Here is a 25,252-nt window from a genome sequence, read left to right on the forward strand (position 1 = left end):
TTTTGGCTATTATCCCTTTAGCCAGCCTGTTGTGAAGTAACATTAGACTAGAGAGAGAGAGAGAGAGTAAATATTCCATCCCTCATTTTTTCTCCACTTTTGTTTTCATGGCCATGACAGACAGGTTCAATCATGATTTATTGGAATTTTTCCATCTTTAATTTGCTATTTCTTCTCCTCTAAGGAAATCAGCTTGTATTCTTCTAACTCAGCTCACGGTTTCCTTTTCATCCACAAACCAGACTAAGAGATTTGCCAATGTCATGGTCTACCTCAAGTCTCTCATCTTCCCCTGTATTTCCATTCTCAAGATCTTTTAACTTCTCAGAAAGTCCTCACCACTTTTTTCTGAGCCTAGTTGTCAAGACTCCCATTCATTCTTTTTTGCCTTTCTTGGCAAATGCCAGGAAGGAACTCTCACTCTTTTCCTTGCTCCTTCAGTTTCTGTTAAGCATAATACAGGAAAAAAAAAAACAAAAAACAACCAAACACATAAATCCATTTATATTTGTATCAAACCAGTTAAAAAGAACAGTTAATTCACTAGCTTCAAGCAAAATATGACTGAATTAGCTTTCTATTCTCGAAAAAACTAGATTTATGCCTAATTACTTCATTTACTTTGTTTGCAACTGAAATGAAATAAATCAGCTGGGTAGTCTCCCACCAGCATTAGCAGATCCTTTCTCACATCACAAAAGCACTATGCAATTTGGCACTGTTCTGAATGATTGGCAGCTTCTACTCAGGAGAGGCCAAGGAATGAAATGCCAAGGAAAGAAATGCCAAGGGTTTTGCAGGTCAGTGCTTTGGCAGAACTACATAGGAAAGCTTGTTTTGGTCTTTGGAAATGCTGTAAGTTGCTTATATTCAAGAAAAATAAAGTGCAACCAAATCAAAAAAGCCAAAAAAACCACAAACAAACAAACAAAACCAAAAAACAGCAAGATACTCATTGACCAAAGTTGATGGGAGAAGGAAAGAGGAGTATTCTAACTCTATTCCCCTTCTTCCAGAAATATAACTGAGTTTTGAAATCTTCATAATGGGGAAAATATTCCCATTGCTGAAATGCTTATGTTTGGCTGCATGATTTTCTAATCTGTTTATCATGAAATAATGTTATAGAGTAATGAATCAGCAGATGTGTAAGTACAGCCTCAGACAATGTCAGTAGTACACCATTACTTTAGCAGTGAGTGTGGAAATGCTCTAATCACAAAAATTACAAACTCCTAAATTCCATTTAGTGATATTAGGTACAAAAAAACAACAGGGATAAAGACAATTAATTTTTTTATATACTTCAAATATATTTGGAAACTGAGAGATGCCATGGTTATCTTGGGTTTCTACTTCTGACACTGACCTGTTACTTGTAAGATAGGAAGGCAATTTACATGTCAGTTTTTCCTATCTGTATTGATAGAACAATACTACTTCTCTCTCTGAAGCACGTCCATGGATAGAAAGCAGGACTACAACAATAATGTGAATGATGGGTAAGAATATCCACCTATTTTAAAGGGCTTATGCTGAGTTTGAGTACCCAGTGTCATACATTTGGGTTTGTGTTCATCTTTGATTTGTGTGTTCATCAGATATGTGTAGCCATATAATGCAATAAATATGCTGTTGCCATTGTTGCCGTAAGAAGTCCACATGCTTTCTGTTAAACTAAAAACACAAGCTTCAGGATTTATAAGGCTTTGTCTAAACTTGTTCTGGACTGCCTTGACCACTGCTTTAGCTTGTTTAGCAGTAACAGCAATTGTCTAACCACAGGATGACTATTAAATACTTTGGTTTAGCTTTTGCTGAGCTTTGTACACCTGTATTATGCAACTCTATTATTTATATATATCTAACCAATAGATAGTAATAACAAGCAGAATTCTGCATTGGATGATCTATCACTGTAAAACAAAAATGCAGTGCAGAAGAGTACAGGCATGGACAGATAGCAGAGTCTTTGAAAGTATAGGTACATGACAATACAGAAAGACCCAGGCTGTAAGCAACTCACAAATGGTCAATTAGCAGGCATTAAACAAATGCAACCTTGGGAGCTGGATAAAAGCAGTTTTAGAGATAACAAAGTACACAAAAACAAGTATCCAGCTTAAGAAAAACATGTCATATATATTCAATCATTCACATATTGCAAGTGCAAGATATAATACAGATTTGCAAACTAGTAAAGAAAGAGCAAGTTAGTGGATTGCAAGACCAAACATGTAAAAATTACCCCCAGTGGGTCCAAGAGTAAGAAGACAAAACCCCCGAGTTAGTATCACACTTCTTCCAGTCAAGGACATGTCGTGTTGACAGTTGACTGTACTATTTGTACCCCAAGATTGAAATCATTGACCTTAGTACCTAGGAGCAGTGGAGGAATGATCATGACACCCAAGTTATTACAAAGTTTGTTTATATTATTTGTGATTGCACAATTAATGTAAATAAACTGTAATAATTAGATAATCTGAAAATTATGTGTCAATATTACTATGACTGGAGTAATGATAATTCTTTCATTAGAGTGTTAAGACTTTAACTAGACTAATAATAAATTCATGGCTTTCCTTGGCCTACATATATACCAAAAGTAGTAATCCACTAGTTGGTGAAGAATGCAGACAACCTACCGAACAATTTGGATGGAACAATTTGGTAGCGATTGCTGGAGTTGTAGGTAGCAGCCGGCACCATTACAATTTGCAGCAACATAGTGAAAATTAGGGTAATAGAATTTTAAACACCTAGAGTACTGTTTCTAATTAATGCAGCTAATGTTATACTCAAAACTCGTTAAATCTATTTGAAATATGAGCTAAAAAATTTATATATATATATAAAGGTCATGGTGGAATATTTTAAGAGAATATTGGTGTGTCACCATCTTAGAACATGCTATAGATCATGCCACCCATACTCTTTGTTAGGTACAATCAAGATGTCATATAGGAATCCAAGTAAAAATAATAAGGGATATAAAACAAAACATCACCACTATACAAAAAATTAGTATTAGATTCATTCAATGCACAACAAATGGCAGCATTTATAGGGTTTCAGGAGGTGGAAGCAGGGATGGCTAGTCCCAGGAGAAAAAATAATTTATAGGAACAGTACCTTGGTAATAACGAATAGTGGAAGAACATGTATCAAAGAAAAAAAAATTGGCAACCATGAAGAAATAATTAAGTTTTTAAAATATTTTTAAAGCCATTTGCAGTTGCCTGTGCTAAAGAGATCTGAAATCCTATTAACTTTCATAAAGTGGAAATACCTTTCTTTCTTTCTTTCTTATCTATCATATATATATAAAAATATCTATCTAGAAGATTCTAGTTTTATTTCAAAAGCAGTTATTAACTTGTAAATTATCATATACTAATATCACCTTAAAATTCAGCAGTCTGCTGTGATGCTTTTTTTTAATACTGAAAGACTAGCATATAATACTTCTGAGCTACATAAACCAGTGTAAACTATACTTGCTGATATAATGACAAAATTTGCTTTATAAACACAGATGCTCTGTACTAAGAATAACATCCTACTTCCAATCCCTTGTAGCCCTGCATCAGCTTATACTGTATTATAAAATGGCATAAATTTTTTATTAGTTCACTGAAAGGATATGAAATACACTTTCTACTTACTCCCCAGTCATTCTTTGCTTTAATTGCTATGTAACGATTTAAAGAAAAGCAAACCACATAAATCTCGAGTTTTGGGGTTTGGGGTTTTTTTTAGTTGAAGGAAGTATACTGTATATTAAAATGCTGTTTGCTAGACAGTGACTCTCCGTAGAACAGATAGGAGTACGATATAAAAGCATTGACTTTCTGAAGGGTAAAATCTCTGATCGTGAACTCACTGAAGTCAGTTGCAAGCTGTCCCAGTAACTGCAGTCACAGCAGTTCTGGCCCCTCTAACTCCCTGCAGTGGAACCAGATTAAATAATATGTGGTGAGATTTGTATGAGCATCCTTTTTGATTTTATGTAAGCCTATTATAAACAAAATCCAATCAATGACATATACCTGTCTGCACAAAGAATTTTAAGGAAATCAAAGGGGAACATGAGTTGCTACAGATTTACAACAGTATAATTGGTGGAAGAATTTATTCCACGTTGTCCATACCATGTATCTGTCTGCCATATGGTTTTTGTGCTATTTAGCAATCACAGACTCCATAACTGTCTCTCTGTAGGTCTGCAAGGAAAACTGTATCATATATTTTTACCACATGCTTCTAATGGTCTAAGAATAAAAAACAAAAGCAAAGCAGAAAATACCGGGCAAGTTACTGTATCATTTCTGATACTGATATGGATTTAAAAAAAAAAAAAAATCCTTTCAAAACCAAAGTAGAAAAATACACAGTTGAAAAAATGTCCTGTTAAAGAACTTACAAATTTACTACTTGTAATATAAAGTCCTTTAATTTTCTCTGGAGTACCCTACTTAAAAAACTATTTTGGCTGATGATGCCTTAAATCTCTTCCAATCAAATGGTAGAGCATTACACTTCTGTGAATCGTACTGCAACTGATGGGAAAAAAAAAAACAAACAAACAAAAAACCACCACTCACCATTCTGCCAGGGGAATGCAATGTTAAAAAGCAGAGAATGACCTCTTCCCACTCTCAGAAACTCTTCATACAATACCACAATGCTAAATTTCCAAGTTCTGGATAGATCTGATACTATACTTTTACGGAAGGCATTTTTCTAGTTCTACAATGCAAAGAGGGGAGGAAACTTGAAGTAAAAAATATATCTTTCTACAAATAATGTAATATTGAAAGACTAAAAAGCTCACTCACTCATGCCATATACAAAACAGAGCAGAATAACAACAAATATTCAGAAAAGAATTACAAATGCCCTCTACTTATGCATTTCAACAAGTGTTAATGACGGGTGGGGAAAATCCTATTAGATTCCACTAGATTGAAACAAACAAATAAAGAGATCATTACAGCCTACTATCCACTAAGTTTGCTACAGGTGTCAGAATTACTGAAAGGAGGTCTTCTAAGAACTGTAGAAGATTTCTCCACAAATTACAGATTTAAAAGGAAATAAATGACTCAGTAGGTTAGGAAGTAAATAGATAAGTGAGTTCTCGATTACTGAGTGTGCTGTACATATTGGACAAGCAAGTCTTTTGGTTCTTCTTTCAAGCCAGTTCTGTCCCTACCTATCTGTCTCAGTCGCAAGTGCCTTACTTATGTCCTGCTGTCCCACTGTACTTCATGTCTGAGCATATAAGTAAAAATATAACCATCATAATTGCCATATTTATTTTGGAGCATTTACAAAAAAGTGTCTATGATTTTTATGCACTACAGGGCATCTGCCAATGTTTGAAACAATACATTCCAACATTATAAGAGAATCTCTACAGGGGGTAAGAAGGCAACACAGCTCACTGGAATAATGCAAATGATCTTTAGGACACTGCCAACGGACGTCAAAATGTTAGATGGCCACCAACTGTGAATTCGTAACTTTCACATCACTTTACATCACAGCAGAGAAAAGAAAGAAAGTTGTGCCTGTTACTGGATATTTTAGAAAACTGGCTTTTAGCTACTTAGTACTACAAATTTACCACAGAAGACAGAACGCAATAAATTCTCTTATTCCCTCCAGTCATCTGGACTAATTTTTATATAGTAAAGTCTCTCTCTTTCCTACCACCTGGATCAAGAGATTTTATCTTCTTGAACCAGTTAACAGACACTTCAACGTACAGGTGAAAACCTATTTTCAAACTTACCATGAGCTCCTGATAATGAAGATATTTTCCCTCGGTAACTGTCATAAAGTTCAGTCAGATTTTGAATCAAATCCTGTGCTGTAATGGGAGAAAAAAATGTACAAAAGCTCTTTTGTTGTTTTTTTTTTCTATCAGCCTTTGAGGAGATAGGAGCTGGCAGCCACAAGTCGTTTGCAGAAAAAAAAAAAAGAAGCTGCAAAAAAGGGCATTATTTTCAGCTAAGGAATTAAAAAAAAAAAAAAAAAAAGAAAAGAAAGAAGCATTACTATCTAAACTTTGACTCAGTGATGTAACGCTGCTTGACAAAAAAAGATAGGTATTATAATTTCTATTTTGCAGGCATTGAATTGTCCACAAACAGTGAATGCAGATATTCTCAAAAGGCACAGACAGTTGTTACTCAGCGTTCATTGTCCAGGTCTCTGTAATGGGTTTGTATGACAGTGTCAGTGATATAAATACACTTATCTGGATATTAAGACCTTTTCTTAAACCCCTAAACCACACCAGAATGAAAATTCTTATCTAAGGTATTACAGTTACATGCACTGTACTCTGTGTAGCCTACTCATTTTGTCTTAGACTGCACAAAGTTTGCCTAGACAGAAATGTAGTTATCCTGTGAGAAGTCTGATCAGTCTATCAGTCTATCTGGTTGCATTTCTGAACAAGTAGAGTTTAAGGATAGTGTAGGAATTCTTTACTTTTTTTTAATCCATGTTATCATCTATTTTCATCTATCATGTAATCATCTATTTTCACAGCGGTTTTCTCAGAGTATAATAAGCCTTTCTTTCTGGCACAAAGTAATAGAACAGTCTTCCAGACTTTTAGACTGCAATAAAAATAACTATTAATAGTTCTCTCCACACCTTTAGTAAAAATGATATATAGTTTTAATTCCTTGGCAGCAGATGCAATGAAAATAATGCAATATTTCTGTTGATAATTAAGATCGCGAATGTCACTTTTTTTTCGTTTAATTCTAAGCAAACTAAGACCAAGCAAAAGATTACAGATGACCACTTTGCCCTTAATGAGTGTAACACATCAAGAAAGAAAATTTGACTGCTATTCATTTTCCAAGTAAAATACTGTTACCCAGGCTACCTTTAAGGACAAGTTGTATAAAGAAGGCAATTTAAGAAATTGATAAGAGATCAGTCAGATATATCAGCTCCAAATTCAAAAGTAAGATTTGTCTCAAGAGCAACTTAGCTTCCCACATGTTGGCAGGTTCATACAAATCTGCATCCAAGTGAGTCTATATTATAAACATATCCTAACTCCTACAGTAAAGTATGATGATTCAGACTTCCAACCTGATTGCCCTTCTTTTTCCCAAGTCTCTCTCTCTTACAAAATTGTAAGAAAATAACACATTCAAACAGGATATACAAAAGACAGCTCTTGTCCTATATCTTAGCTATAACCATACATTTCACTATATGAGTTCTTTACAATAAACACAAACTAAGCATCCTCCATTACTTGTATCTCTCGATTTTATTCACCAGTTTCACATCCTACCAAATGCATTTTTGTTTGTCCTTCATAAATAAGTAAATAAATGTGATGCTCATCTCCCAACTTGTCTCACAGACCACTATCTGCCCTTGCTGCCTCCTCATTCCCAGTTTTAGCCCCTCCTCAATGCAGGTGTAACTGATAGGCTTTAAGGGCATAGAAAGGAAAATAAAAAGGCATACAAGCCTGGTCAGCATACAGTATGACACAAGATTGCTATAGTAAATATAGCTTTGACATTGATACAGCTTGCAACACTTGCATTCAGAATTATAACATTATCTTAGTATCCTAGTGATGCCTGTCACTGGGTTACAGAAAAAAAAAAAAAAGAGAGAGAGCGAAAATAAGAACTGCATCATGTTTTATTTATCTTAATCTTTCCCCTTCTAGTTCAGAACAGTATACTGAATAAGGAGAAAAAAGAAGTGACTCAGAAATGAACGTGTGGTTGATTTAAAATGCCAAGCACCATATGTATTAATAAAATATATATAGCTGTAGATAAGACAACCTGTTACAATATAATAAGCACATAAAAATGAATTGTTGAACAGGTGCAGTGAAAGGAAACATCAATTAGAAAGTCAGTTGGAAGGTCAAGATATCAATTAAATGGTTAATGAGCTATTTCTGGAAAAATCAAAGACAACTGCATTATACAGAATTTCTTCAGATTGTGAGCTAGAAAATAGTTCACAAAGATGAAGAAGCAAAAGGGTGAACATGATGTACGAATTCTAAAAATCACAGTCAGTCATAGTACTATTTGTTTGCTTTTTATGTAAGCTGCAGTTTAACTGGCAACTATACTGTATCATAAACATCAGCAATTAAAGACAGCTAGCCATTTCTGGCATATAACAGCCAGAAGGATGCAAAACTAAGCCTAAAGCAATTAGTCCCTCTGTGGTGAAAATCCTAATATGGCATTAAGACACATTACCTCCTATGGCTTCTCTCTTACGGTCTCTAGGATAGCAGATGTAACTATGACAAAAAGTAAAGCCAACTTCTCTACTACAGTGCCAGGTAAAGAAAACCTCAGAACAGTTTTTGCTTTGCTTCTGTAAAACCTTCAGGTAATTGGTCAAAGTTTTTACATCAAAAAATGGAAAGAGTTCTGCTATCCATTCACTTAGGTGGGATATTCTTCAGGCTGCAGCCTTCAATTGCCCAGTTGTGTTTAGTTAACTCTCCAAACACTTCTAACATATACTTGTTTTTTCTTGAAAAATCTGATGGGATGATTAGTGACTCAAAAGAAACTTCTTCAGAATAGAGCATGCTTTGTTCTATATATTTTCAAGAAGAGCAATATTCAGTCAGACCAAGGCAGATGAAGAGTGCAGCTAGCACAGTATCCACACTCTAGCAACAGCCATAAATGCATGCCTTGGAAAGAGTAAGAATAGCACATTTCTGATGCTGTCCCATAATGTTTTCCTGGCCCACAAATATTTTCAGTTCATGGGGTTTCCTGGGTGTGATGTGAGTTATGCAGTAAACTCCAGTTAATCTCTTCTCCAAGTTCTTTTTCTGTCTCTACTCAAATATATGTAAACGATGTACATACAAAGACTTCCAGAAATCTATCACCTTTTGCATGAAGAACTACATCCTTTTGTTTCAAACCTGTTTCCACACACTCTGCATTTAACAAACGCCATTTGTTGCCATCAGAAAGGCAAGGAGCAGTCTACTCTCTTTTGTTCATGATTCTGTAGACTTTTTCTAACGCTTTTAGTCACCTATTTTCTAAGCTGATGAGTCCTAGTACCTGCAGTTGTATCTAAAATACTAGGCGCAGTCCATACTTTTGATATCCATATTGCTTTTCTCTGAATCTTTTTTTCCAATTTTTACACATTCCTTTTTGAAACAAGCAACCAGAACTCCTCACATCGCCTTCAAGCTGTGACAAACCATGGATTTATGCAGTGGTATAAATCATATTCACTGTTGCGTTCTTTGTTCCTTTTCTAATCCTTTCCAATATGTCACTTGTTTCTTTGACTGCTGTCAAGCATTGATCTGTTGTTTCTATTGTTTCTATGAAGTATCTATCTCAACTTCAAGGCCTTTATCCTGAGTAGTAATGATGTACTGAACCCATTACTTAATATGTGAAACTATTATTATCACTGTTATGCCTCAGTTCATATTTGATGGCACCGAATTTCACCTGCCATGTTATTGTCCAGTTGTTCAATTTGTAAGGTTCTTGTATTATTCTTCACAGCCACTCCTCACCATTTTTACATTCAGTAGCTTTGTAGTATCAGCAAACTTTCTCACCTTATTGGATCATTCTTCTTTTCTGATGGTTTTATAAATGAATATGTTAAAGATAACTGAACAGATACGTTCAGAACTACCATGGTGGCTTCTCACACTGCAAGAACTTATCCTTTATGTTGTGAATTATTTATCCATACTAGACCTTCCCTTTTATGCCATGGATGTTGAAATTCCTTAAAAAGCCCTTTCAGGAATCCAGGTGGTCTACAGCAACTTATTTATATAATCCCTGACTCCTTCAAAACATTCAAAAGGAATTTAAAGTGAGATTTCTCTTTAAAGCAAGCTTACTCTTTTTCAAGTAGATTATATTTATCCCATGTTCAATAATTGGATCCTTCACAATAACATTCAGCCCTTTGCCCAGTAGAGATGTCAGCCATACAGATCCATAGGTTTCTCTCTGGAACATCTTTCTAAAGAGTGACAACACACTTCCCTTCTCACAGTTCTCAAGTACCAAGTAAGTTTACATGCCCTTGTTAGCAATTAATTTGTTTCAACTCTGTGCTAGAAATCTTAGGTGCATACCATCCTATCCCAGTGATCTACTGATGTTTATACTATTTCTTCAAAAGCATCAGCATTGGCATGACAACACAACACGTGTTATGTCTATTTGTACATCTTCACTGTTATTTGTACCAGTCTTCAGCTGGTCTTTAGAGGTCTTTATCTAAGTCCACATGTTCTGGTCTGTGAGCCAACAGAGCAGTCTCCCCTACCCTTCTGAAGGATCTTTTTTAAGACCTTCTTTGATTCCAAGGCTCTGTTTTTAGAAAGGGCAACCCTGTAGGTAGTTTCTTGCCATTTCTATATTACGTCTCTTGAAATTTATTGTACCAGATGTCTTATCTTTCCACTGATTCACTCTTCTTTGATGTCTTATAGCATCCTCTTCAGTTAATCCTTTCATGTTAAAAATGGCACAATAATTACTTATTAGAGCAATTCAACTTGGCAAGAGTTTAAGATCAAAATGTACACTGAAGAATAGGATTCATGTTGTCTAAATATAGGTATCTATAGGATCCACATCACCAGTCTCTGTAGGCTTCCTTTTGTTGGAAACAAATACATACATCAAAAGTGCAATTTATCTGAACAGTTTCATACATTTCCTCATAAGAATCAGACACAAATCATGATATAGAAGACAGTATTTCTTTCAACTATAAAGGAACTGCTATAGACTAAGTGAGGGTGGTAGTGCAGAAACATGTCACATCCAGTAGAGGCTATTGCACTTTGTTCTTCACTAGCTAGGTTATTCACTATAAGTTACAGCACAAGCTACAGACTTGGCTCAAAAGGGAGCTGGCCCTTTACTTTTACTGAAGACAATACTAATAAGAAGCAGTTTATTTTAGTGTTGACTTCACAGTTTTTTTAGATAACTTGTTCTATTAATTTGGTAGGTTGCTAATTTTAACATATTGATTTATTTATTGAATCCTAATTCTGACTTTAATTTGATCACTGTAAAGTTCTGTCTAACCAGTTTAATAAGTTAGTATAAATTATCTTATATATACACTTGTTCATTTTAAAAGAAATCCAAACAAGGTATACACAGCTGATTTTTTTTTCCATCAAACTGTACAGTGACTCAGAAAAGCAGGGTATAGAAACCTCTAGTAATAAACCCACAAGCCTTTTGACTCCACTTCCAAATTAATACTCAAATACAAGATCTTGGCAAATGTTCTAGCTCACTTCACAGTGACAAACACAAAAAGCTATCAAGAACCAAGTGGGTTCACCAAAGTACAAAAAGTACAGTTGCTTCCTAATTGCTGGGCAAAAACGATTACCTCTTAAAATAATTCATTAAAAAAAAACCAAAAGCCATTATTCAGCCATTGGATCATCTACAATCCAACTATGGATGATTATGTATTTTAATGCTCTTCACACTCATAGTTTAGATCTGAGATCTTTGACTTTAATACCACCTTATCAAAGACATTAATTAAGGCTTGCGCTGATATCGTTTCCTCAGAAACACATAATCTTGAAGTTTTTTGTAGGAATACAAATGTCCTCCATGACAAGTAGAGGTGAGTAACATACTAAACACATCTGTAAGATTTGCATAGTGAAGAGAAATAATTTTACTGAATCTCACCATGATTTAAATCCACAAATAGGTTTGCTTAAAATCATTAGTCTTACTATGTCTATGCAGCAGACAGATTCCTTTATTTGTTGTACAAATAAGAAGACGCTTAAAATAAATTTTCTGTGCCTGAGGTTGCTTTTTGTTTTCTTTTTTGTTCACACTGTTTATTTTAGTAATTATTTTTGCATATGTGTTATTAGGCACCTTTTTGAAGAGCAGAGAACAAATGGGAAGTTAGATTCAGAAAAGAAATATTCCAACCATATAAATTACTACAACTGTTATAAAAACTGCTTTAATCCCCACTTATTTTAAGGATTGTAATGGTACTGATCTCTTGGAGGTAGAATTTGCCTGGTGCCATCCACCTTCAAAGCTAACTAGTTTCAAAGGTAAAAAAAGAAATACAAGTATCTGCAGAGACCAATATTCCCCAAGAGCTCGGTTGAATTTCAGAAATTCTCTGTGGTAGTGCTCCTGTCTGCCACATTCCTACATATTCACTTCACTCAACGTCTATCTTTCACATGACTTCATGTGACTTCAGTTCTAATAGTTCTTATTCTCATTGGCAAAACAGTTATTTTGTGGGCCTGGGGAAAGAAATGGAGAAAACAGCCCAGTTGCTATTCCTGGCTCTTTCACAGAATCACTGATATTCCACACAGATATTTTTATGTCCTAGATATGAGATGGTTGTATGAAACATCTCTTGTTCCACATATGTGCCATCTTTCTCATCTGTTCGATGAGGAACTTTTTGTGTTCCATCTTTGATAGCTGTTCTAAACCCCCACATTTTTATGGGCTTTGAGCGTTTCTAACAAAAACCAGTAAACAACAACAAAGTATTAGTACTAGTCCTAGTACTAGGAAATGGTTGCTTTTCTGACAGGAGCTGTAGAGAAGACACATATTCAACAACAGCCAGCTTCTGACTTACTCTGCTCCTGTTTTGTCTGTATTGCTTCTCTGACAAGAAGAAAAAAAGCTAGAATGACAAGTTTGGTGTTTGTTTTGTTGCGTTTTTTTTAACATTAAGAAACAGAAAACTACATTACAAATCTAAAGAAATATTTGAAGCAATATTACTGCACTATCACAGTACCTTTATTTCTGATCCGTACAGTAGACGCTGCCACTTTACTGAAAACATTTGGACATTACCACCAACAATGACAGTGAAATGGTCTGTTTTCATGACAAGTCAATGAATCAAAACTTTCTAAGCTGCCACTTTCCTCTCAGAATTTAAGCTTACAGTGATTTGATTTTTCCTAAATCTGAAGACAACCAGAAAACTCTGAACATGTGCAAACTGGTGATGTAAGAAAAAAAACAGAAACAGCTGAAAGTTATGTACTGCCACTGGTTAACACTATTTATACCATACTGTCGTGGTTTAAGTCCAGCCAACAACAAAGCATCACACAGCCAATCGCTCACTCCCCTCTTCCCAGTAAGATGGGGAGGAGAATCAGGAAAAAAAAAAGTAATACTTATGGATTGCGATGGGAATTTAATAACTAAAGTAAAATAAAATGTAAAACTAACAGTAATAATAATAAAACATAATAATAACAATAATAGTAATGAAAAGTAACATAATAAAATAAAAAAAAGAAAAATAATTTTAAAAAAACAAGTGATGCATAATGCAATTGCTCACCGATGCCCAAGCAGTGATCCATGCCTCCTGGCCAACTCCCCCAGTTTATATACTGAGCATGACGTTCTATGGTATGGAATATCGCTTTGGCTAGTTCAGGTCAGCTGTCCTGGCCATGCTCCCTCCCAGCTTCTTGTACATCTGCTTGCTAGCAGAGCATGGGAAACTGAAAAATCCTTAACTTACAATAAGGACTACTTAGCAATAACTAAAACATCAGTGTGTTATCAACATTATTCTGACACTAAATCCAAACCACACTGTACTCTAAGAAGAAAATTAACTCTATCCCAGCCAAAACCAGGAAACATACAAAGGTAGAGAACTGCTCAACCTCCTCCTAGTGGTCATTTTTTGGGGGTATCATGAGGAGTTGGCAGATGGGTCCGAACTTCTGATTTTACCTAAGCAGACCTGTAGATCAAAGAAAAACTGAAATCCTGGGAGGCATTTAAGCTTAATCTAGGACAAGAAAATACTTCAGGATACCAAGAGGCATTCAAAGTCTAAATCTCAATATTCCCTTACTGCAAAAGTGGGTTCCCCTTAGGTCACATCAACCCTGGTGGTGGGACAGGAAGACATTACTAGTTATTACACCTAATGCACTGTGTACACTGAGATCTTGTTAGAGTGACTTCTCTTTGATGACAGCTCTGAATTTTTTTATTTTCCTTTTAAGTGCTGATCACATAACTTTTCAAAAACTAGGTTTAAATTCTGACTGGGATCCCTACATACCTGACTTTTGTGCCTGTGAAGTGAACAAATCTATTGAGAGCACAGCCCAAGAAGTACACCAAAATCCATATGATCACAGTTTGTATTTATACAGTATCTTCTACAGTTTTTCAGTGTGTAAAGCTTGGGATTCATGATTGCCACATACTTCTTAAACTCCTCTACTTTCAAGCAAGTATTCTAGGAAAAAAGAAAGAGTACCAGTTACACATGCTTTACGTTTACATGGCAGCAACATTTTTATACATTACTGAAGCACCTATATAATTAAACAAAATACACTTAATAAAGTTGTTATATCCAATAAACTGGTAAATAATTCATAGAAAAGTGGTATGAATTGCAGTTTCAGGAACAAAGAAAATCTCTTTGTTGCTTGTATGTAATTTTTTAATTGTAACTATATAAGTCAGTTTTTTAGGAGATATTTTATAAGATTTACCTGAAACTGAAAAATAAGAATTATAATATGCTAAAGGTATGTACTTAAGAAAAGATGTTCAGTTAATCTTTGTCAGACATAAATACACACAGGTCTTAATAAATGAGTTATAACTTCTGTTGTGCGCAACTCAGGAAAAGAAGTTAGAAATGTAAAAAAAGACATTGTAATAATACATAAAAAAAGGGGTTTTATCCACAAATGAAAATATATTTGCAGAAAGAAGTAACTAGTACATATATATTATTGAACTATTGCAGTTACATTACTTACATGATGTTTTTTCACATTTTGAGGTAATGCATTTTGCTTTTTATTAATACTCTTTTCTTGTACATAGCTATTTTCAGTGACACTAGTACAACAAATGATTTAGGACCTAATCATCTTGTCATTGGAAACAAAATTTCTTGACGGTTTTAAAATGATTCATTCCATAGTGTTTGTTAGGTAAATTGTCATTATATTTCCAAGAGGTGAAGTATGAGACAAATAAGGGTTTGATTTTTGGTTTTTAGCAAGGTAAAAGCTTCAAGTGTGCAATTCTGCCATTATTTCTCAACAGTTTTGCCATGCTCATCGGCAAATTCACATTGAAATGTGTCACAGAGGTTGAAAGACTCAGTGCATATATCATGATCATAACAAGTATGCTGAAGACTGCCATTCTGAGACATTACATGCAGGTGCTAAAATGCACCTCACAGTGTTTTCCTGGAAATAAATGCAAGCCTCATAAGTACTTGTGATAAAAGTCTCTCATAGCTATGTACTTTCATAATAATAATGTACAGTACAGCATAATAGAAATCAGGAATCCTAGATAAATGTGTACTATACATTAGTTCTAGACTGCTTACTGGCGTGATCTGATGCTGACGTTCATTGTGAGCCTCTCACTAGGTAATTCAGCTAACATTACATACCTAAGAAACACCATGACATCAGTATAAATCTATTCTTTGGGTTCATCAGTGTGGAACCTTCTAAACAAAGTATTAATCACCTGTGGTTTACTAATCTGTCCCAGCAAAGTCATTACTTCCTACAGTAATTGTCTGTTTAGCAGTTATCAGTGAGAACTCAACAGATACACTTCTTAACGTTTATTGGGTATTTACCTTCAAACACAATGCTCTATATCAACAGAGTAGCTACTGGGCTGATGTCTTACTCACTTCATCCGAAAGTTAGGCACCATACATGCAGTATCATATTAAACCTTTTCCTTTTTGAAATAATAACTTAGATATAGAAAACAGTGGCACGAAACTCACTAGATTAAAAATGGTCAGTGCCTAACCTCTGGCTAACCCCTCAGCTTGCGTATCAAATTCAGGTGTTCGTCACCTCTCGGAACATGGTCCACAACTGCTGCTTCTTTGACCACTATCTTGAAGTAGCATCTATAGGTCCCTAATGAAATTAGTATATCCAAATGTTTAATAATGTATCAACAGCTGGATGCTTGAACTACTGTCTTTTTTCTGTTTAAATTAAATTTATTGTTTCAACTTCCAAGATTTCTCCCTACCTCATCTTTTTTTCTTAAACAACTACATAACACTACGGAGAAGCAAAACTTTTTGTAGATTGATTTTACACATAATAGTTTATAACTATTGGGTGAGCAATATATCAGACATGTTATAGCTGAAATAAATTTAAACAACTTAAAAAACACCAAATAAAAATTACACTTATAAATCAAGAGTAGAAAGTAAGGTAATGCAGAGTTTATTGGGATGAATAATTTTCAAATTCTCTAGACAGTATGAGCCTGGAGATTTGTGTAATTTGGCAGATGCAGAAAGATTAGCCATTTCATTATCAGAAATGTTAAAATACTTAAGGTGGGATGATCTTTCATAAGATCTAGATTTTCTGTGGTTCTGTAGAGATATTTACTCATCCCCAAATAAACTCTCAGCTGTGCATGGCTCTAAAGCATCTTCAAGTCACACTGAAGTCAAGGAACTTCATGTTCTCAAGCCAGAAGCTCAGTATTTGCCTGAACAGCATTCTCATAGAGAACTTAACACAGCAAATATTATACCAAGTGTCTTAACATTTTAAACTAAGCATATTTCAACAGTAGTAATATGGTGCAGTTGACATGCTGAGGGACAGGATGCCATTCAGAGGGACCTGGACAAGCTTGAGAAGTGGGCCCATGTGAACCTCATGAGGTTCAACAAGGCCAAGTGCAAGGGTCTGCACAGGGGTCAGGGCAACCCCTGGTATCAGTACAGGCTGGGGGATGAAGGGTTTGAGAGCAGCCCTGGAGAAAAGGACTTGGGGGTACTGGTGGACAAAAAACTGGACATTAGCTGGAAATGTGTGCTTGCAGACCAGAAACCCAATCGTATCCTGGGCTGCATAAAAAGAACTGTGGCCAGCATGTCAAGGGAGGGGATTCTGCCCCTCTACTCCACGCTCGTGCGACCCCACCTGAAGTACTGCATCCAGCTCTGGAGTCCTCAGTACAAGAAAGACATGGACCTGTTGGAGCAGGTCCAGAGGAGGGCCACAAAAATGATCAGAGGGATGGAACATCTCTCCTTGAGGAAAGGCTGAGAGAGTTGGGGTTGTTGAGCCTGGAAAAGAGAAGGCTCCGAGGAGACCTTATTGCAGTCTTTCAATACTTAAAGGGGGCTTATAAGAAAGATGGGAACAGGCTTTTTAGTAGATGCTGTAGCAATAGGACAAGGGGTAATGGTTTTAAACTAAAAGAGGGTAGATTCAGACTAGATACAAGGAAGAAATTTTTTACAATGAGGGTGGTGAAACACTGGAACAGGTTGCCCAGAGAGGTGGTAGATGCCCCATCCCTGGAAGCATTCAAGGTCAGGTTGGATGGGGCTCTGAGCAACCTGATCTAGCTGAAGATGTCCCTGCTCATTGCAGAGGGGTTGGACTAGATGACCTTTAAAGGTCCCTTCCAACCCAAACCATTCTATGCTCCCATACCACAACAGTAACAATTAAATTATGCAATATATGAATATTCTAACAAATAAATGAGTATACTAACAGTGAAAAGGGACAGGGGAGGGAGTAACAGGTGGCTTATCATTATGTAATAATCAGTTTTGTCTACTGATACAACTATCACTATTGTTACTAATAGTGATTGGCATTACAATAATAAGTTCACAATAGAAGCTACTGACACTCATCTAAAGATGCTGCTACTGGCTTGAAGAGCTTACCTATTCAATGAAACTAGTCTTAACAGACCAGTTTGTGCCTTCTATTGCTGAAATCTGTTCCGGAGAAGATTTTTCAGGGAAATTCTGCATGGCTTGCTCATAGAGAACATCATTTCCTCCTGGACTGCAGAACCACCCGTATGGAGGTCCCAGACCTCCAGCTGCACACCTCTTCTCACCTTGCCTTAGCAGAAAAGCTACAGTAATTTGTGCATATGGAAATAGGCATCTCTACCAGACTGCCTCTGAGGTCAGACAAACAAGCACCAGGTTTGGTTTTGTTTGTGTTTTTAATAAAACACAGCCACATATTAACCAGGTAAAAGTCTGTGAAGCAGATGAAGGATGACATACATTTCTCGCATCTCCTACCTTAACTTATTTGCCTACAGAAGTAATTAATAAATCAGAAGATTCACTATGGGAAGATAATTGTGGTGGGACACACAATTAATATTTTGGGGAAACTAATCTGCCTTTCTAGGTCAAAGCAGAAATCCTACAGTAAGTTTCTAAAATACATGTTCCTCCCTCTGAAGGAACTTGATTTATATAGAGTACTTCTGATTGATAATAACGATAATACCTTTGTCTGTAAATTTAAACCAGGAAAAATTTCTATTCCAGGTGCATTGCTCACAGCACATGTGCACAACATTGTTCTTTTGTCATAACAAACACAAGTAAGACTTTCATCACATCTGGCAAAAATCACCACCCAGTACATAGCTCTTATTTCCATTACCCATTTTCCTTTCTCTGGTGAAAAGGTCAGCTGCTCAGTTAGCCTGTCACACCTGGGCTTGCACAGAATCTGGACAACCACTGCAAAATATTCTGTGTAAATGAGATACTGTTTTCTAAATAGGCCTCTTCCCTGGTGCGTGATGTCTCTAGACAGATTTGGACTTTAATGTGTAGCATAAAAGAAGACTCAGTCTTAGTCTTTGGATGTTGCTAACTAATGTTTTTCTTCTATGCACTACACAAAAGAGATCTGGGAGACTTCTTTTTGGTACATTGTTAAATTACAAGATCTCTGGAAGATGTTAATTAACACAAAAAAAATATCCCACATTCAGGTTTCTACTTGCAGACTGAAATAAATCTGTTCAAAAAATTAAATTTAAAGAAGGTGAAAAAATGATTCCTTAAAAGTTAGCCACAAGAGATCCTATCAGCTACCAGAATTATCAAGTACATTCATTCTTTTAAATGTACACAAGCATAGTAATGAGCTTTCTATTTTTGGTCCTTCAAAGAAATGCAATGTTTTAAGCCACCAGTACCAACTTGGGGGGGGGTGTTGGGGTGTTGTTGTTTTGTTTTTTTTTTAATTTGTCATATTTCTGTTTGAAAAACAAATTAATAAATTTATGAACATCATATGGGTTTTTTCCAAAGCAAAGCAATGCATTTCAGTTTGACCATCAGAAATCAAAGTTCCAGAAAGAAAAGTGTTTTAGTTAGTTTCTAGAGTCTGTGTGTATACATAAGGTATAAATATATATTTTCCAATCATATTACACACACACACACATATTATATAAATATATGCACACATTTCTTTCATGTAAACATAATGGGTGTGTAGAGGTATGTGTAAATACTCTCCCAGATAATATAACTACTACCCAGAAGGCAAGAGAAGTTGTGAAAAAGTAAAGCAACCAGCTGCTGAATGGTGCTTACTCATAGCTTTCAAGGATCTTCCTGAAACAATTAATCTTCTTCATGTGTACAACTTATGAATGACTCATCCATTTTAAGTATTAAAAATATAATTATGTCTTTCTTAGAATTTGAATGCCTTTGGTCTAATGATAGAGAAGACAACCATTGTCCTCTAACCTTGACTCTGATTGCTATAGATTTTTGTACCTATAAATTCTGTATAAACAAATTATTGCATGAAATAGAGAAAAGTAAGATTGTTTCTCTTACTTTAAAACAGTGAACCCAAAGTACAGACCTCAGGGATTATTTTTTTTTAATAGGCTTTAAATCTGTAATTGCCATGTGTGTCAGTTTGTGTTTGCCATATCTGTCTGCCAGCAAGAGACAGTGACCACTTACAGTGATTACAAAGTACACCAAATGTAGTGTATATGTCACTTCTCCACAAGAGCTTGTTGGCAGCTTTGATCGACTTCTTTTTGATTACACCACAATCACCTCATTCCACTTTAGCTACTCTCACTCTCCCTCCAGGGGTTCAGATGTCATTGCTGTATACCTTCGCAGATGAATCAGTTTTCCTTCTGTTAAATCCTCTTCCTGGGAAGATGAATCTACTCATTGATTTTGACCAAAGACTGGTTTTTAAAAAGGGTAGAAGAGACTTCTGACCTTTCAAATGATCAGATTAAGGTGGTTATTTTCACATTATTCAGTAATCAGGGAAGAAATACATTAAGCAAGAGTTTAGTTCACAGGCTGCTTTGCTGGCTTCTAAAAACTGTTGTGCACTGACAGCTAACCTAGATTCCATTTCTTCCTTTTCCTCTGAACCACAAGGGAAGCTAAAATGCATTTTCACATTGCATTTTGCCTAAAGGCTCTCAGTAAAATTTAATTTTCTTACCGCATTGATTTTTCCATTATAAGTTGTAACAGTCTAATGATATCTCATAAGAATTTTTACTGTCAAGAAAAAGGGATGTGAATGATTTAGCAATAGTAACTGCAAGTGCTAGAGGATTTATTCTTATTTTCTTAAGAACCTTCCATCTGTCTTTCTGATGGGCAGTTGTTGAAAAAGTCTGTGCCATATCACCATTCACTGGATGGCCTGAAGATAGTTCTTTAGCCTGCTTCTTAAGGGCAATATGAGATCCAGTTTCCCCAAAACCTCTTCCTCCACTGCTAACTTCTAAAATCAAAATAAAGCTTTCTAATTTTGGAGCTCAGAATGGTGCTTAAAAATTAATGGGCCACATGGAAACAATGTAATTGGGAGACCCAAAAAGCATAACTGTTTTCCATCTTGCAGGCTACACTACACTCACTGAAGACTGACATCTTACCCTTATTACCCAAAATACTTCAAGTTTATCATATTTCTCACTTGTTCTGGACAAAGCATACATCAAAGAAATAAGACATGCTCCCTGAAAAAAGGAAACTTGCAGGACGACTCTTTCCTTGAGAACAATTGTATCATCACCAAAGCTGTAGAAATCATGTCTGAAAACAACTAGTGTGATAGACTACGAAACACAAAGGCAGTGCCAGAGCAAGCACAGCAGAGGTTTGTGAGTCCCTGTGTTCCACAGCTACAAGAGATTTTCTTACTTATTTCACTTTGTCAAGGATTTGATAGAAAGACAGATAGAGATGGAAAAAAATGTACAAATGTACAATATATTACTAAGTTAGAGTAAAACCTGGTGTCTGATTTTCTTGGCAAACAGTAGCTTGATTGGTATCTTCCTCCAGCTTTTCTACAAATTTGCAGAAAGCTGGAAAAGTGGCCAGTTTCTTGTTTTCTGTATTTTTCTTTCATGGTTAGTGTTCACAAAAATAACAAGATGGGCTTTATTACAGATGCTGGAAGCAAATTAAGGCACATCTCACATCTAGTCAAGTCATCTGGGTTCTTCAGGGGCACATTTTCCCTTTTAGAATCCTGAAAAATAAATTGAGCTGAAGAACAGACCTTACGGAAAAAAAAGTCTGAAGTGCCCCCACTACAATTCCTGAGAAGGCACTAAGCAACTTTACGAACTCAGTCAGTCATGGGATTTTGGGTGGTTTGTCATCATTGTTATTGTTTGCTTATTTTTCCTTGAAAAGTTTGGGGGGGGGTTACCTGTCATAAAAATAAATAAACAAAAATACCAAAAAAGAAGTTTCACATAGCATTTTAAATTCTGTTCTTTGAAACTATAGGATTTTAAATGCAAGTAGTTGTTGTAAAGTTGTACATTGAATGTAATATCATAATTAGACAGATTCTGTTCACTATCCTATGTTAAGAATGGGCCTAATACAATTTTTTTTATACTTCATTGGACTGAGAAGTCTTGTTTGGAAAAAAGAGCTAGATATGACCATGACTTTATTATAGAAAAGATGCGTCAAGGTTAGGTTCTTTATGGCTCAAATACTATGGAAATATGTCTGATACAATAATTTAGATGATAGATTTTGCATGCTTCCATGATCTGTGAATTTTTTTTTAGCCAGTGCTATCTTTGCTGTGCAGTAAAACTGTACATCAATACACCTACTCCATTGGAAAAGCTGATGCTGACATTCCAGACTCTTTATTTTTAAAACTGCCAGAGCTTTAGCTTCTCTCTAAATAATGGGCATGCCGATATATTAAAGGGGGAAAACACTCACTGGTTCTTGGCTGGTACCATAAATCAACCCTGTGTACAAATCAACCCTGTATTTTTTAAAATGAAACACAACACTTTAATTTTAGCCCAAATTTAATAATTTTCTACTTCTGTCTCTGCTGGGGTTTAGAGTCATTATGTTGTTGATGCAGAACAGTTTTTGAGCTAACAATGAAATCTTGAAAGAGTGGGGAGGGTCTCACTTCTTCCCTCCACTTGAACCTAGCTTCTAGGACAAAAACAAATCAGTGTGTTAGCTCCCAACACAAGGGAAGAATCCCTTTCAACGCAGTCTCGCCACAAGCAACAACACTAAAACCCAGCAGCTGCAGTGCAACACTCCTACCTCCTCAACTCTCCCATCAATACCCAGGAAATTAGTTCTGAAATGAAAGATTATCTCACACAGAGCAGGATACCCATACTGCCTGTAACTAAGCACCAGACTGGGAAGGTCAGAGTCAGACCCTTCAATATTTAGTATTTGCCATTCTTTCAAAACCTTCTCACAGTTTTGCCATAATGCTGGCAATGAGAAACAAGTGTGAGATTTGAGGCTGTTTAACAGAGTCAGTCATCTCAGTGGAGATTATATGGCAGGTTATGACCCTTAAACTTGTGAAGAGACATCATCTCTTCTTGTCCACACAGTAAAGGACAGGCACAATGTATCCAATTAAGGAAGAAAACTTTGCTAGCAAGTATGTAATGTTTCTGGGGTGCACAGGGTGGTGACATACTACTCTCCTTTCCAAAATAAGAAGCAGGGGGTAGGGAGTGGGGGGAGGAGGGCAGAAGTAAAAAAGTAGCAACTATAGAACTGAATTAAAAGAAAAAAAAAGTAAAAAAACTGATTTCCTGAGAGATTATATGTAAGTACCCATAACAAAAAAGGATGAACTCTAAGGAGCTGAACATGCAACACAAATCCGCCTTACATAGCAAAACATTCCAGTAACTATAAACAGAGTTTGGTTAAGATTATAGCATGTATTTGGTTTTTATATAATGATCTGTTGCAGCTGAGGAATCAATAGTTTGAAGAACATCACAGACTTTTTTTTCTTGCAAATATCAAATTTGATGATAGAGAATTTCAAGCGTTAAGACAAGCCCAGTCTAATTTATAGGTTAAGACATGAAGGGATATATATAAAATACTGTTACATCATACTAATACTATACTATTACATATGTAGTATAAGTATTAATAGTATATTAATACTTTATATATTATAGTTTCATAGGAGTTATATTAAAGTATACAAGAACAGAAAAAAACTAATAAGAACTATGGACACTTAAAAGGAAGCTAATATATCAGATAAAACAATCATCTGAAAGCTGCAAGTATGCACAGGAATATTCATTTAAAAAAGGAAAAAAAAAAAGATACAGGGCTTGCAATTAAAGTCATCCAGCTTTTCTGCATACCATACCACTCCTCTGTGACTTGCTCAAATATCCAATTCTAGTTATTCAGGTTCACAAAAGTTTTCTGAAGGACACTGAACAAACTATAAGCCATCAATTTAGTTAATGTGTCAGAAGAAAAAACACTGAAAAATTAAAATGTGGTTCTGTACAAATTGATCTCTCAAACTATAACTAAAAAAAATACATCATTAAGTCATTAACTAATTTCAGATATGATAAAATTCATGTCTTGAAGAAACTCAAAATTGCATTGAGTGCAACAATCATTCAGAAATCAGAATTAGAATTTTGCTATCTTTATACACAGAAGTGGAGTCCAGTTTCTGAAGATGTTTTGAAATGTATTTAAGACTATAGAAAATTGCTGTATTCACACATGGAAGTGCTGAACACAGAAATACCTAGTGCGGTTTTACTATGGTCATCTCTGCTAAGACTTCCGCTGGTTTTTAATTTTTACAAATGACCTAAATTGTTAAATTTGCTGATAATATAAAATTTGGAGGAAAATGAATACTTAACAAGTAGTAGGTCAAGTTTAAATGAATTCTGATTTTCTCTCTAACTACATTGACAAGCAGAAACAGAAATTTAATGTTGACAAATGTAAAGCAATAAAAGCTCAATATAAAAATAATAAACATGAACATTTTATATACATTTGTACCAAAACAAGAAAGCTGCCCCCCTCCTCCCCAGAAAAGATAGAAAGATTGTGAATATTCCTTTAAATATGTTAAAGCAAGATAAGGAAGCAATTTAAAATCCTTTAGAATTGCAGGCTGCAAATATGTCATGTTGCAAATTCATCTGGCAAGCTCTTCTTTGAATATTCTGTGAACTTTTCATCATAACATTAAAAAGAATATATTTTTCACATTTGACCATTACAGAAAAAGTAAAACTAGTCTAATTTTATAGGTGAGACTTTGAAATACATCTAAAAAATAAACAAATGAAGATCCCTGAAGTTTTGTATAAGGATAAGGAAGTGATTTAGCACACCAAATTGATTAATAAAACAGCCTTACTTCAGAAATGTTATTGGGGGGGGGTAGGGGGTAGGGAGGGGAAGTCTTTGAATAAGACTTAAATTATGAGCATAATTTATGAAGGACTGGAAAACAAAAATCACCCTCCTAGATTACTTGTTCTCCTTTTGCCAAGAGACGTGGGGGGGGAATCTGAACTATAGACTGGCCTCTTGCTTGTTACCTTTCTTATCAAAGAATAGACTTTATATGAAGATTACATTATCTCTTGCTTTGTTTTCAGTATGTTCCCTCTTATTTATGTTAGGCAGGAACAGATAAAAACTGGAACATATGGCGGTATTAAGCAAAATAATAATAATAATAATAAAGCAATATCTTTCTGTTGCCTATTAGAAACCTCCACAGTTTCAGGCACTGGTCTGCACCCTCGACAGAGAGACCTGGTTTTGCTTACCAAACCACACATACCTGGTTTAGACAGTTTGCGTAACCTGGCTGTCTACCATTTTGGAAACACCTATTTTAGGATTTAAAGTAATAGTATGCCACAAGCAGAAGTCACAGACAAGAGATTTCACATGTACTGGATGTACAATGCTATCAAGTCTTTCATCTTCTGCTCCAGTACTCTTAAATACTTGTAGTTAAGTCTGTTGTCAT

General features: G+C 35.4%; 1 protein-coding gene across 21 annotated transcripts in view; it reads right to left on the minus strand.

The window, feature by feature from the left end:
• Positions 1 to 25,252, minus strand: part of PTPRD (protein tyrosine phosphatase receptor type D) — a 1,298,969-nt gene that overhangs the window by 1,254,927 nt on the left and 18,790 nt on the right. Inside the window, exon 1 of one of the 21 annotated variants that reach the window (XM_069776164.1) lies at positions 5,801 to 5,966. The exons of the other annotated variants lie outside the window; for them this stretch is intronic. The gene's annotated coding sequence lies outside the window, so the exon portion shown is untranslated. Of the gene's footprint in view, positions 1 to 5,800; positions 5,967 to 25,252 lie in introns of those variants that run through there. 21 annotated transcript variants of the gene reach the window in all.

This window comes from Haliaeetus albicilla, chromosome Z, assembly GCF_947461875.1.
Source record: "Haliaeetus albicilla chromosome Z, bHalAlb1.1, whole genome shotgun sequence".
Classification (NCBI taxonomy): domain Eukaryota; kingdom Metazoa; phylum Chordata; class Aves; order Accipitriformes; family Accipitridae; genus Haliaeetus; species Haliaeetus albicilla.